The following is a 13725-nucleotide window of genomic DNA, read 5'->3' as shown; positions in this document are numbered from 1 at the left end:
ATTTACTTTAATAGAAAGATACAGAGAAACCAGAGCATTGCTCAACTCTGGATTATGGTGGTGCTGGGGATTGAATCTTAGACCTCAGGGCATTAGGCATGAAAGGATTTTGCAGAAACATTATGCTATCTCCTCTGCCACACATTTATTTTTTTTAATCTTATTATTTATTTTTAATGAGAGTGATACTACGAGAAAAATGGAAAGACAGAGAGAGACCAGAGCCCTGCCCAGGTCTGGCTTCTGGTCATGCTAGGGATTGTACCTAGGGACCCCAGACTCTGGCATGAAAGGCTTTTGCAGAACCACTATGCTATATTCCTGCCTCTCTGAATAAATGCTTCCTAAAATGATACCACCTTAGTCTTACCCATGTCAGTCTTGATTTCATTGCCTTCTACCCTTTTGTCAGTTGGCCCCAGGATGCTGAACCTAGAAGAGAGGGTGCAGTGGAATCATATATCCCTAACTTATACAACTGCAGACCCCCTTGGAAATCTAGCACCACCAGCAGTGAGAAACCAGAGATTGTCTACTCTGAAGGCCAAGCATCCCATCCAATGTGACACTGGGTTGCTATGCAGATTAGAGTATGTTGCCTAACACTCCAGCTTTATATTTCCTATGAGGAAAATGCATGACAGTGATCTGAAGCTGAAAGAACCCTTATCTAATAGATCCTCTTTTCTGCCCTTTAGTGAGGCGATGCCAGGCTAGCTTCGTGGGCGGGAGACAGAAGACCAGGGACTCATGGCTGAGCTGTACGCAATTATCTCTTTATTCATGAAGAACACAGCATAATCTAAGCCAAGCTAAGCTAAACTAAAACTAAACTAATATACTTGCCAAGCAGGGTGTAAACAGGATGTGACGTAGAGAGGGTGGAGCGAAAAGTGACTGGTGCAAATCAGGGTGTACTATGAGAGGGAGCAGAGCAAAAACACATCATGAACCAGTGGGGATTAAACCAATGCCCTGCAGGCAGGGCAGGGTAGTGCTTCGTTAACAGTGGTTATGTACATAGAATACAGTGTTAAGCAGGGGGGATTAAACCAATGAAACATAAGGGGTCTTAGAAGCATAACAACAAGGTGACACTGAGCAGGTAATACCAGATGCCTGGAATGGGCAGTGTTTCTCTTCACTTGACCATCAGGCCAAATTTTCACCAAGCAGGACTGAAATTTCCAGGGACCACTAGAACTCCAGAGATTCTATCCACACCATGTCCAACATCAAGAATGGGAAGGGAAATGTTTCTAGATTATTTTTCTTCAGGCAATGAGTATGTTCTCAAGAGAAAGCTGTAGCTCCTCAAGATGACACTAGGTATGCATGAGGGTATGCTGCCTTTGTGAGAGACTGAGCTTGCATGTAGGCTATGCACTCTGCCAGCCTGCCTGCCTGACTGCCTCCTTGCAGCAGAAAAATCTAAGAGCTGGGTTTAGCCACCTTCTAAATCCCATTTACTCACTGAAGACCTGTCAGGAGCCAGATTCACACAATGGCTTCTCATCAAACTTATGCAGAAACAGTTGCACTACAATTTTCTGAGGTGAAAGTGAATTTTCTTGTGAAATTCTTGTGAAAGTTATTTCTTGGGGAAATAACTAGCTTAAGAAAGACTGCATGTCTACTCAGAATAAAGAGAATAATTTTGGTTACACGGTTTTTAATTTTAATAATTTTATTAGTTTTATTTATTTATTTACTTATTTTTCCTCCAGGGTTATTGCTAGAGCTTGGTTCCTGCACGATGAATCCACTTCTCCTGGAGGCAATGTTTTCCCTTTTGTTGTCCTTGTTGTTTATCATTGTTATTGTTATTATTGTTGTTGTCATTATGCTGTCATTGTTGATGGATAGGACAGAGAGAAATGGAGAGAGGAGGGCAAGACAGAGAGGGAGAGAGATAGACACCTGCAGACCTGCTTCACCGCTTCTGAAGCAACCTCCCTGCAGGTGAGAGCAGGGGCTCGAATGAGGATCCTTTTTCGCCAGTCTTTGCACTTAACCTGCTACGCTACTGCCCGGCCCAATTTTATTTATTTATTTATTTATTTATTTATTTGTTTGTTTGTTTGTTTGTTTGTTTGTTTGTTTTTATTACCACTAGGGTTATGGCTGGGGCTTGGTACCTGTATGATGAATCTACTGCTTCTAATGGCCTTTTCATGTTTAAATAGAGACAGAGAAATTGAAAGGGAAAGTGATAGGAGAGGAGACATGGAACACTGCTACACTGCTCTACAGGTGGAGACTGGGGACTTGAATCCAAGTCCTTGCACATGGTAATGTGTGTGTTAAACACTACTCTGTCTGTCTTGGTTACTCTAGTCTTAGACCATCTGGAGGGGTGAGCCGAGAATACAGAAAGCTTACTGTGATCTAATAAAAAATAATGCTCCTTGGTCCAAGTTGACCCACAGAAAACTAGGCAAGAATCTAGAGTGGATCCATGTCACACATGCTGTCTTCTAACATCTTTATTCCATAGCTGTGAGATCACGGTTGATTGACGAAGGATTGAGATAAGAGAGGAGGGGCTGATACAATGCATTATAGCAGCACTTGGGACATAGGAAATGCTCAATAAACGAAATATTCAATAAAAACTTATTGAGCACCAATTAACTTTATTTTATTTTATCAAGATGGTCTCTTGAGTAGCTCTTGAATCACTAGGGGGACCATAGCATTTGGGGATTGGGGGTTGGGTCACATACAAAAGGCTCCTGGAGATTCTAAGAAACACCAGGGGAGATTTCAGGAGTGGGTCTGTATTCTCTTTTATGCATATGAAAGGTATTAGATCTCTTGCCCCAGCACAACCTACTTCACCTGCCAGGAGAACTATGAAGACAGATAAATAGCTAAGAAAGTTGAGGTATATGCTCACAATAGAGTACTAGTCAGGTGTTAAAAAATGATGAATCTCTCTCCTTTAGCTTATCTTGGATGGAACTTCTAGGAAGTATGTTAAATGAAATAATCCCAAAGGAGAAGGACAAATACTAAATGATTTCACTTAAGAAACAAGGACAGAAGGGGGAAACACTGGGTATGGTGCATTGTACCAAAGCAAAGGACTCTGGGGAAGAGCAGTCTGGGAGGGGTAGAGGGGGATATTGAGGTCCTTGTTCATGATGATGGACAAGTACCTAAGAGTGCTTTGCAAACATCTATCATGGTGAGATAAGAAGTTGTACCCATGTGTCAATAACTGTAAATTATTAAAAAAAAAAATACGTCCTCTTACACCCCACCCCCACCCCCACCCCCAAAAAAGAATTCTGGGCTGTATGGGACATGAAGCTCATAGTGGCTACTGTGCTTAGGGATTCAGGTTCTCAGTAAGAACATAGAGCTGCCAAAGAGACTAAGCAGAAGAAGAGCAATTCTGAGAGTGTCATATACAATGATCTCTCTTATTCTTGGTTACCAAAAATTTCCAATCAACAGAGAGAGCAAGTGTTTCCAGAAGTTTAGTATGAGATGCTCCTTGGATTGAGGGCCCCTAAGCACCTTTCCACTCAGTCCTCCAGGGGAACTTGTATTTAGTCACTGGGAAGGAAATGCATAGAGAATTGCTTTCTGCATGTGATCCTTATTCTTCATTTCTGTCTCCCATATGAACCCGGGAAACATAAGCAAGGTCTTCATCTCTCTGGAGCTAGCAAACCAAGGAGGAGGAGGATAAGGATGAGGATGAGGATGAGGATGAGGATGAGGATGAGGATGAGGATGAGAAGCAGGAGCAGGAGGAGAGCCCAGGCTGAGCATGTGCTGGGAGAAGGTAAAGTTTGCCCTCCCTCAGTGGCCAAGAGGGAGCCTGAATGGGGAACTGACTCTGCCCAGCACAGCCGTTTATCATTGCCAGGTGCTCTCTAAATCCACTTTTAATTTACTCCTGTGTCTTGGAGGGTGTGGCAACAAGCCTCAAATGTCCTCCCACAGAGGAATGAACAAAGAGAATTTGCTGGGCCCGGAAGGCGGGGTTGCTGGGTCCTGACTGTCAGACACTTTCTGGGCACCCACAGGGCCAGAAACCATGTGATAAGAAAACCAGACCATCTCCATCCCCCCAAGCCTCACCCAATATTACTGCAGGAGTTTAATCTCAACACATAGAAGCAGAATTCATCTCAGTCTTGGCTTCTGAGAAAATGGTGGGGCTCTTGTGTAGATAGCTAAATTCTGAGAACATTTAGAAAGCAAAATAGGGACAAAGTGAACATGTGGACTCAGGAGAGGACACTGTTCTGATGTCATGATCCTTCCTCCCAGCTGTGTTCCCATACTACATGTCTCACCAGCAATTTTCACAATTTTGTATTTGAGGGAGAAATGAGAGACAGCGTGTTATTATCTATGATGATGATAAGGTGCCTCCATGTGGTGCCTAGGCTCAACTAGGGTCTGGTGCACACTAAAGCATAATCTATATTGTGCTTTCCCCAGTATTTTCTTTTCATTGTATTCTTTTCTCTATGGTCTTTTATATATATAATGTAGATTTCCTGTTTGGTCTGCTATGAATTCTCATTGAAAGAGATCAGTATTAAGCTTGCTTTTAACTCATTCCCATAGTCTTCTTACTTTTAGGTGGGACTTGATAAAAATTAGAATCCTTCTCTTCTACTTTTCTGCATGGACCCTGTTGCTTTCTTTATTCAGTGTGTATTCTGTTCTTCAATTCATAATGACTCCAGAGTCTTTACTGTGTGACTCCTATGTTCTAAGCATTGCACTGGATATAAAGTGAGGAGCAGAACTGCATGTCCACTTTGTTTCATCAAACAGATTTTTTTAATATCAGAGGGAAGGAAACAGCATAACAGATGTCACAGGAAACACACAGCTCATCTACACCTTGATGATTGTTTAAGGTTATCTATCACATGAAAATTTGTGTCATCTAACTACAGGTGAAAGGTGGTGATAGAGAGGAAGAGCAAGCGTGGATAAGGGAGGAGACAGAAAGAGAGAAGGGGGCAGACATTGGAGGGGGAAACCAGTTAAGCACACATAGTGTGAAGAGCAAAGACCCATGAAAGGATCTGGGTTCCAATTGTCAATCCCACCTGCAGGGGGAAGCTTCACAAGTGGTGAAGCAGGTCTCCAGGTATCTCTCTTTCTCTCACCCTCTGTATCTCCTGTCCTTTTTCAATTTCTCTCTGTTTTATCCAGTAAAATGGGAAAAATGGCCACTAGTGGATTCATGGTTCTGGTACCAAGCCCCAGTGATAACTGTGGAGGCGAGAGAGAGAGAGAGAGAGAGAGAGAGAGAGAGAGAGAAAGAGAGAGATGCAGGTGTAGGGACCACCAACAAAAGCAAGGGAGAGCATCTCATTGGCCAGATCATAAAGAATGTGATAGGGTGGTAAGCTATAGAACTCAATGATTAATAAAAAGACAATCATGAAATGTATCTGCAGTCATATTGAGAGGTCTGCTCCTTATACTAAGGCCATTATGGAACCACTGAGGTTGGAGCAGGGATGTGATATGATCATATTATATTTTATAAGATGTTAATTAGCTACAGTATTGATGTGGGAGTTATCCAAAGCTTAGCACTTAGGAGCCTCCATAAGCTGGGCTGGGAAGTGATGATAGGGAGGGAGAAAAAGAGCTAAATTCTAGAACCTTTAAGACAATAATAAGACTTAGTGACTCCATGCAGCATGGAAGGAGAGAAAAGTCCAAGAATGCAACCTCAAGGAGTGTTTGAGTAGTTGGGCGGTTGATAGTGCAAGTCATTGGTTGGGTGATAATGCTTATCAGCATGGCTTTTCATCTCTGAAGAAGAAAGATAAAAATAGCATGCTACAAGTAACAGGCAAGGAAGGCAGTGGTCTCCACCTAGACTGTACAAGGAAATTATCTGAACATCTTTAAACTAGAGGTACTTGGATTCCACTTCTGAGCTTCTAATTGAATTGACTGTAACCTAAAGGAGGGGGATTTTTAAAGCTCCTTTCCCAAGAGAATCTGCAGTATGTTTTATATTTAAGGAACATCTGTCTCCTTTCTTAGCCCTACAAAAACCTAGTTCAATTGTTCAAGTATTTCAGTGTAAAAGAAGTCAGGAATATACAAATGATGGGTATGGAGAGATATGTGGCAGAAGCTTGAAGCAAATGGAGGAGTAACAACCAGTCCTGTACTGGGAAAATCCTGAAGGACTGGCCATCATGGCTGACTAGCCTACAACTCAACTTCCTCTTCCGAGTTGGCACAAAAGGAAATGTTCTTCAGGAAAGATGTCATGGATTTTTCCAAACTGTGACTCCTTATGAATCCCAGAAGCCATCTGGAGCAGTCTACTGTGTCATCCAGACTCCAAAATAATAAACATGTCAGGGAAACATGAGTCAGATCTCGTGGAATGGCCATGACTATGCTCGCTAACTATGACTCCTAATGGCAGGCAGTGGGTGGACACTCCACTAAAAGTCTAGTGTGGCTGACTATATACAAATAGTAGATGGCTCTCTGTGCTGAGTGATTTTTCTGTGTTGGAGGCCTATTTGCCAAGCCCATTGTCTGTATGAGGAGGCTGTCTGACAACACATTAGGTTAGCAGTTGGACTCAATAAGCAGTAGATCTCTTCCAACACAGGAATTCTACATGCTGTGTAGCTCATGGAAACTTCTGGATTGTGGCAGAGAGAACCCATACTTGGCTTTGAGGACACAGGCTCAAGTCCTAGCCTATATCATCTTCTCTATCCCCCCCTAGTTTGAACCATATAGGTTCCAAGTGAGTTATTTGCTCACACCATACCTTTGTGATCATAACTCATAAATAATCTCAGTTGATACTATTTGAAGCATGGAACTCTGAAGAAGTGAAGGCCAGAAAAGTTGGGTCTTGATGACATTTTTGTTCTTATAGCCTTTTGTAGATCATAGATGTTCCCTATATGAATACTCCTGCTTCTTAGTAACATGGATCTGTGAAAAATGGGCTTTGTTGCTGTGAAGATCAGATGGTTATTTGGAACTAGCCTGAGTGTTTGGATGCCTGCACCCTCCCTGATTTTTGCTTTGTATGTTCAGATAGCCAGTCCCTCTGCCTTCCCATATGGCAGGTCTGGTTCTGGGTCTGCTGTTGGATTCAGCAGACTCTCATGCTGGGCTTCCCAAGTCTTCCTGAGGGCCCCAGCTGCCACCTCATAATCTTCCCATTGGATGGCCTACACATGAAGAGACCATACAATACCCACCCTCCAAGTTCTGCTCTCTGTCCTGGCACTTCAGACTGAGCACAGGATGAGGATAAGTCCTTGTCGAAAACACTAGACTTGAAAGTAAGGAGTCTAATTATCAGCTCTGGTCCCATCTGTAGCCATCTGGGTAGCTTAGAGCAAGAAATATAGAGAGAATTGAAGGAGAAGAGATTTGAGAAGTCCTCAGCTAATGAAGTTTGCCTGTACTTGCTCCTCCTTCTTGTCCTGTGACATCCAGATATTTTTTCTTTTAACTCAACACTTTTTTTCATGAGGAAGTATAAAGAGCTCCTACCTTATCATGTGATGAAGTTGCATATCCTTGATCTGGGTTTTCTTCCTTCATTTTTATGTGTTCAGGTGGTATCCTCTTGCTTTGCTATGTCAAAGTAACTAGAGAGAGCAAAGGAATACTTGAAGCAAAATGGGGCTTAGAGACTGCTCACCAGGTATAGTGCATGCCCTACTGTGCATGAGGCCCTGGGTTTGATCCCCAGAACCACATGGGAGTGACATTGGTGGAATGGTAGATCTCCATAAATGGCGGAATGATGATGTAGTCTCTCTCTCTCTCTCTCTCTCTCTCTCTCTCTCTCTCTCCCCCCCCTTCCTTTCTCTCCTCAATTCCTAAGAAAAAAAAAACTAAACAAATAATTGGGATAGGGAAGCAGGAGGCCACTCAGTAGTATGTATGTGTAAGGTCCTGGTCCCTGTATGCCTTTCTCTACATTGCATGAAGCAATAAAATACAAGGTCTTTGATGGTTCAGAAGAAAGTTCCATCAGCATATGTTATGTTTGCTATGACTGTTCCATCCTTCACCCTATGACTTTGTGATTAATTTTATAGCCTACATCCTGTCTTATCATTTCTATTTTCTACATCTGGATTTCATTTCCTCAGTGGCACAAAAGATTCTTTCAGTAAGAAATTATCTGACCCACAGAAACACTTCCAGAGAATTGAAGGAACCAATTAAAAAGTGTGAATAAAAAATCTGCCCTATCTCTAATAAAATCACACTCATACATGCAGGTTTGAGCAATGTGCTTGTACCTAACAACTATTACAGTGTATGTTTCTATGAAAAGCTATTAATTTGGAATGGCTGTCCCATTTTGTCTTTGTCTAAGTCAGGCTAAAATCCAAAAAGTTCGGAAGAATATCAATGAGCACATTATGCCAATAGGAAGCCTGGAAGAGGCACTCAGATTATTCCAAGACTCAGACTTCAAAGTATTTCTTCTTGTAGTTTTAAGGTTACATTTCTTGATTTACCCAAGACAAGTATCAGTACATTTCACTCTCAACTAAACCATCATTTTATTCAAGCCTAGTGATTTGGGTCCCTAGCCTCTGCATACTGCCCTATGATAGACTTTAGTGCATTGAAAATTCTTCCTGTATTGTCTTTGATCTGTTTCTTATGGTCCAGGCATGAATGAAATCATCTTGTATTTGTTCTACTTCTGGCTTATCTTGCTCAACACGATCCCCTCTGGTTCTATCCATATTGTAGCAAAGGAGAACATGTCTTCATTTCTTGCAGTTGTGTAGTATTCCATTGTGTATCTATGCCACAACTTCTTTAGTCAGTTATCTGCTGTTGTTGAATCTTTGGGTTGTTCCAAATGCTGGCTATTACTAACAGCCTTGCCACAAACATGGGTGTGCATGGGTCTTTATAGGTAGGTGGTTTTATTTTCTTTGGTGAGGAATTACTATGTCATAGACTGAGTTCTTTATCAACATTTCTAGGAATCTCTAAACTTTTTCACAGGGGCTGCAGAAAAAGATGGCAAATATTCTCAATATTATATCATTCAGTTCTATGTAAACTTCATGAATACAATAACTTTATAACTTTTGGTTTTCTATTATTAAAATACATATATATCTTCTTATGAAATAACGTATACTATATAGATATATAAAACATGTAAATTAGATATAGAAATACATTAATTAAGTTTAATACACCTGAAAACAGCTTTTCTTGTTACTGCCATGTGTTACTTATGAGGGATTCTCTACTAAGAAACATTTTGCTAGGTGATTCTATCATTGTCAAATGTGCTTACACAGACTGGAAGGTGTCTCCAACCCCACACCTGCACAAGACGTTACTTCTTGGGATCTCTCTTGTATATGTGGTCTAACATTGATCGAAACATCATAGGGCTTCTTATATATGTCAGCTTGAACAAACAGACTTTCTGGATTTTATTTACAGTTTGTTTTTGTCCCTAAACATGGGCAACTAAAATGCCTGTTTCATAGCTTATGCAAAGATGGAGTTGAGGGCCCGGAAGTTAGTTCACTTTGATAGTGCACTTGCTTTGTCATGGGCATGACCCAGGTTCAAGTTTGACTTCTATTGCGCTGAAGAAAGTTTTAGCACTCTGTTATTTTTCTCTCTGTTTCTATCTTTCTAACCAGAATAGCTGGCCTAGGATGTTAAAACACCAGTAAAGATACCTCACTCCTTTGCAAAATATATTAGTAAATAGTTGATAAAAAGGATGTGAAATTCCTACCTCAATGCCTTTTGAATGTAGCAAGTGCTTAACTATACTAATCATTTTGATAATAAGATCCTAATGGTTCCACTTCTAATGCTTTTTTCCCCATTCAACTAGATCCTTAATATTGTTTTTTCCATAGCTCAGGTATTTCCCTCTGATACACTGCTAACTCTAAATGGTCTCACATGAACAGAGACTAGACTTTAGACTTTATTATTATTTTTACATTAGGCAAGACTTGAGTGTTCTGAATGACTAATTAGTTTCCCAGCCAAGAGTTCAGCCTCAGCTCCTGGGTGCCTTTGTCAGGAAAAGCTCTGTGTGATTATTTGAACATCCCTTTTGTGCTTCTCTTTCTATTATTTTATGAAAATGAGCAGGGAGCAGAACAATGAATGTGCCCACATTGGTACTGAGAAACACTGCCCCATAAATTCACTGTAGTGGAGACAAAGATGGCAATCCCCAGACGGTCTAGAATTGATGAATCTTTGCTGAGCCTTCAGGTGATCAAGCAGGCATGTACTTGCAAAAAGAAAAAAAAAGGAAAAAGAATGAAAAAGAAAGAGCAGCAGAAAGGCATCTCTTACAGGGGTATTAAGCTGGCCAAGTTTATTTGGGAATTATTTTGATACTGTCTACTTTCAGAGTCCATAAACTCCACATAACCTTTGAGCCAGTTCTGTGGATTTTCTTATATGAATCTCCAGGATAGAATCATGTAGCATTTCCTTGAGAATGTTCCTATGACAGGAATGATCCTTATTTCTGTTTGCCAAGTAGAGTTCTGCAGTCTTCATAGTGGAGAGAATCAGAGACCTATTTTCTGAAACTAAATAAGTTATCAGTCAGACCTTTGTAGAGTTCTGCATGATGAAAAAAGTAGGCTTTCTTTAAAAGCCTTTATCTCATTGGTTTTTTTGAACAAAGATGTTTAAAGTCAGCCGCTAGGGAAGCTAGAAACTTGGGTCATGTGCCTTTAAACAGAATGACATTTCTTAGTAAAGAGGTTCCCAGTGTCCCCTGAAGAAATATATCTGATTTCAACAAAGGATTGATTCAAATAAAAATGTATTTGTATAAGAAAAATTATTTTCTGCTGAGAAAACATATAGTTTGGGGGTGAATTTATAGTTCTGGCCAGGTCATTAATATCTGGTTGTCAAAAAGTATTGGTTGGAACAAAAATATGTTGTAATAAAAATGCATTGTTTTGAAGAAATTTATTGGCCCCATGAAAACCGATTCGATTCTGAAAGATATGTTGATTTCAATGAAAAATCTATTTGGTTGAAGGGAGACAGTGCCGGAGCTCAGGTTTTCTGTGGGAAATCCTCTCGGTGACATTGATGTTCATTTACAAAAATGAAACATGGGTGTAATTAGTGGAGGGACTGGAGGGAGAGAGTAGGAGACCATGGAAGCAATCTCCCTTCACTCAGACAGGACTTTGTATCCATTCAAGTGCAGAGGGTCAGATACCTGCCTGGGACAACCTTCCCAGATTCCTGAGAGGAGTGCACCTTTCTGAGATGTTAGAGTGGTGACACTTGTTGGAAGAGAAATTGCAATGAGGTGGACATGAAAGCACAGACTGGGAAGAGTGACCTGTAGTAAACCAAGGTCCTCGATACTTCTTCCATCACAGAGTGAACTTGGGATAATGTAATGACCAGGTTTAGCCTGTTCTCCCTCACCTGCTATTACATAGCTTGGGCACCTAATGACTGAGAAAGTCAATCTATTTGAGCCAGGTTTTCTGTTTGGGGAGAGAGGGGAAGAGGTGAAAATACTGTATATTTTACCTACTGTGGTCAATTCAATCTGTCCTTTCAGCTTTTTATTTTAGTTGAAATAATAAATGTTTATAAGACTTTGTATATTTAAAACAATTATTTATGTGTCTACTTATTTATTAACATAAGGAAGAGGAGGAGAAGGGAGCCAAAGTGCTCATTACTCTAACATATTCAATGCTGGAAATCAAGTCTGAGACTTCATGCTTGCAAAGCTTCTACTGTACCTACATTTTATGCAATCTCCCTTAACAAAGGACTAATTTTTGTTTGTTTTGTTTTTAGATATGAAGTGAAAGAAACCATAGAACCAAAGTTTTCTTCAATGCAGTGAGGGCTGAGCTTAAACCTGGATTGCATATATGGCAGAACAGCACACAGCTCAGTTTCCAAGTGAGCTATTTCATTGGACTTCTTAATTGTTCACTTGTATCACTAGTGATAATTCCACTGACCTGGGCTTTTGATGAATGAAAACCACAGGCTCTTTACATCAATTTGAATTTTTCCTTTCCTTTTCTGAAATGCCTTTCCTTCCCATAAGCCATTGTCCACAGTGGGTGCTTTCTCTACATGCCCCTCTCTCCTTACTGCTTCCACACACAGCGGGTTCTCTGTGCTACAAAGACTACTAGTGAGCCTTGATAAACTGGTAGCTGTGATCAGATTGCTGGGGGCAGCACATTCTAGACAGGGGGAAGAGAAACCAAAACAAAGACTGAAGGACTGGAATATTTCATTGATTTGGTCCAAGGAAGTCCATGAAGGTTAAGTTGATAGCATTAAGTTATCAGAAAAAAAATCATATTTTTCTGTTTTTCTATGCAAAAAATGTTTCATGACTTTTCTGAAAAGTAAATAGATTTTGTGGGATAACTGTAGATCACTAAGTTAGGATAGTGAATATGGACTTGTTCTGTTGTTGGTAGCAAAGAGAGAGAAACAGAGGTAGAAACAGAGAGCAAGACACTACAAAAAACAAGGAACAGAAACCACTCCTCACAGTTCCTGATGTAAAGACCAGCACAAAACCAGGGAAGCTGAAGAATAGGAGGAGGGATAAGGTGGCAAAGGTCCAAGCATGGTTGATATGTGTAAGTAGCCAGCTAAGAGCCTTGGGCAGGAGTACTGCAAGCTTCCTGATATGCAAATGGTCTGGTTCCGCTCTAGCAGATAGCTATTATCTGCAGTCCAGGGGGGTGGGGGCCCCAGAAGCAGCTCAGCCAGGCTCTGACAATTCTGTCCAGAGCCACTGCCTTTTTTTTCCTGAGGTGGAGGAGGAGAAGGAACAAGAGGAGAAATAATTTAGGAAAGCTCTTGGTGCAAATGTACTTGAGAGATGTATACTTGAGGCATGAGGTTTGGGAGTCACTTTGGGTATAGTATAGCTCTGAGGATACAAAGCATGCCTGGGAATACATATATTCCTAGTGTCAGGACAATGGACAGCACTGGGGAGAGCTCTATGCATGTTGGAGCAGTGTTGTGTGTGTGTGTGTGTGTGGGGGGGTCTCTGCTCTCTAAGAACCATGGACAGCACCAAGAGAACTTCTTCATGGATGGTGGAGAGGTACTATGGTCTCTCCACACCCCTTCTTGCTATAGAATAAAATTATGTGACTGACTGGTGGTGCACATGATTGGGTGCACATGTTACAGTGCACAAGGAGCCAGGTTCAGGCTTGTCCCTATTTGCAGGGAGAAAGGTTTACGAGTGGTAAAGCAGTCCTTTATTATTACTATTATTATTTTAAAAAGGAGACAATGACAAAACCGTAGGATAAGAGGGGTACAACTCCACACAATTCCCACCAACCAGATCTCCATAGCCCATCACCTCCCCTGATAGCTGTCCCATTCTTTATCTCTCTGGTAGTATGGACCCAAGGACATGGTAGGATGCAAAAGCTGGAAGGTCTGGCTTCTGTAATTGCTTCCCCACTGAATATGGGCAATGACTGTTTGATCCATACTCCCAGTCTGCCTCTCTCTTTCCCTAGTAGGGTGGGGCTCTGGGGAAGCGGAGCTCCAGGACACATTGGTGGGGTTGTCTGTCCAGGGAAGTCTGATTGGCATCATGCTGGCATCTGGAACCTAGTGGCTGAAAAGAGAGTTAACATACAAAGCCAAACAAATTATTGAACAATTATGGACCTAAAGGCTGGAATA

Source organism: Erinaceus europaeus, chromosome 9, assembly GCF_950295315.1.
Source record: "Erinaceus europaeus chromosome 9, mEriEur2.1, whole genome shotgun sequence".
NCBI classification, from domain to species: Eukaryota; Metazoa; Chordata; class Mammalia; order Eulipotyphla; family Erinaceidae; genus Erinaceus; species Erinaceus europaeus.
This window is presented reverse-complemented; position numbering follows the sequence as displayed.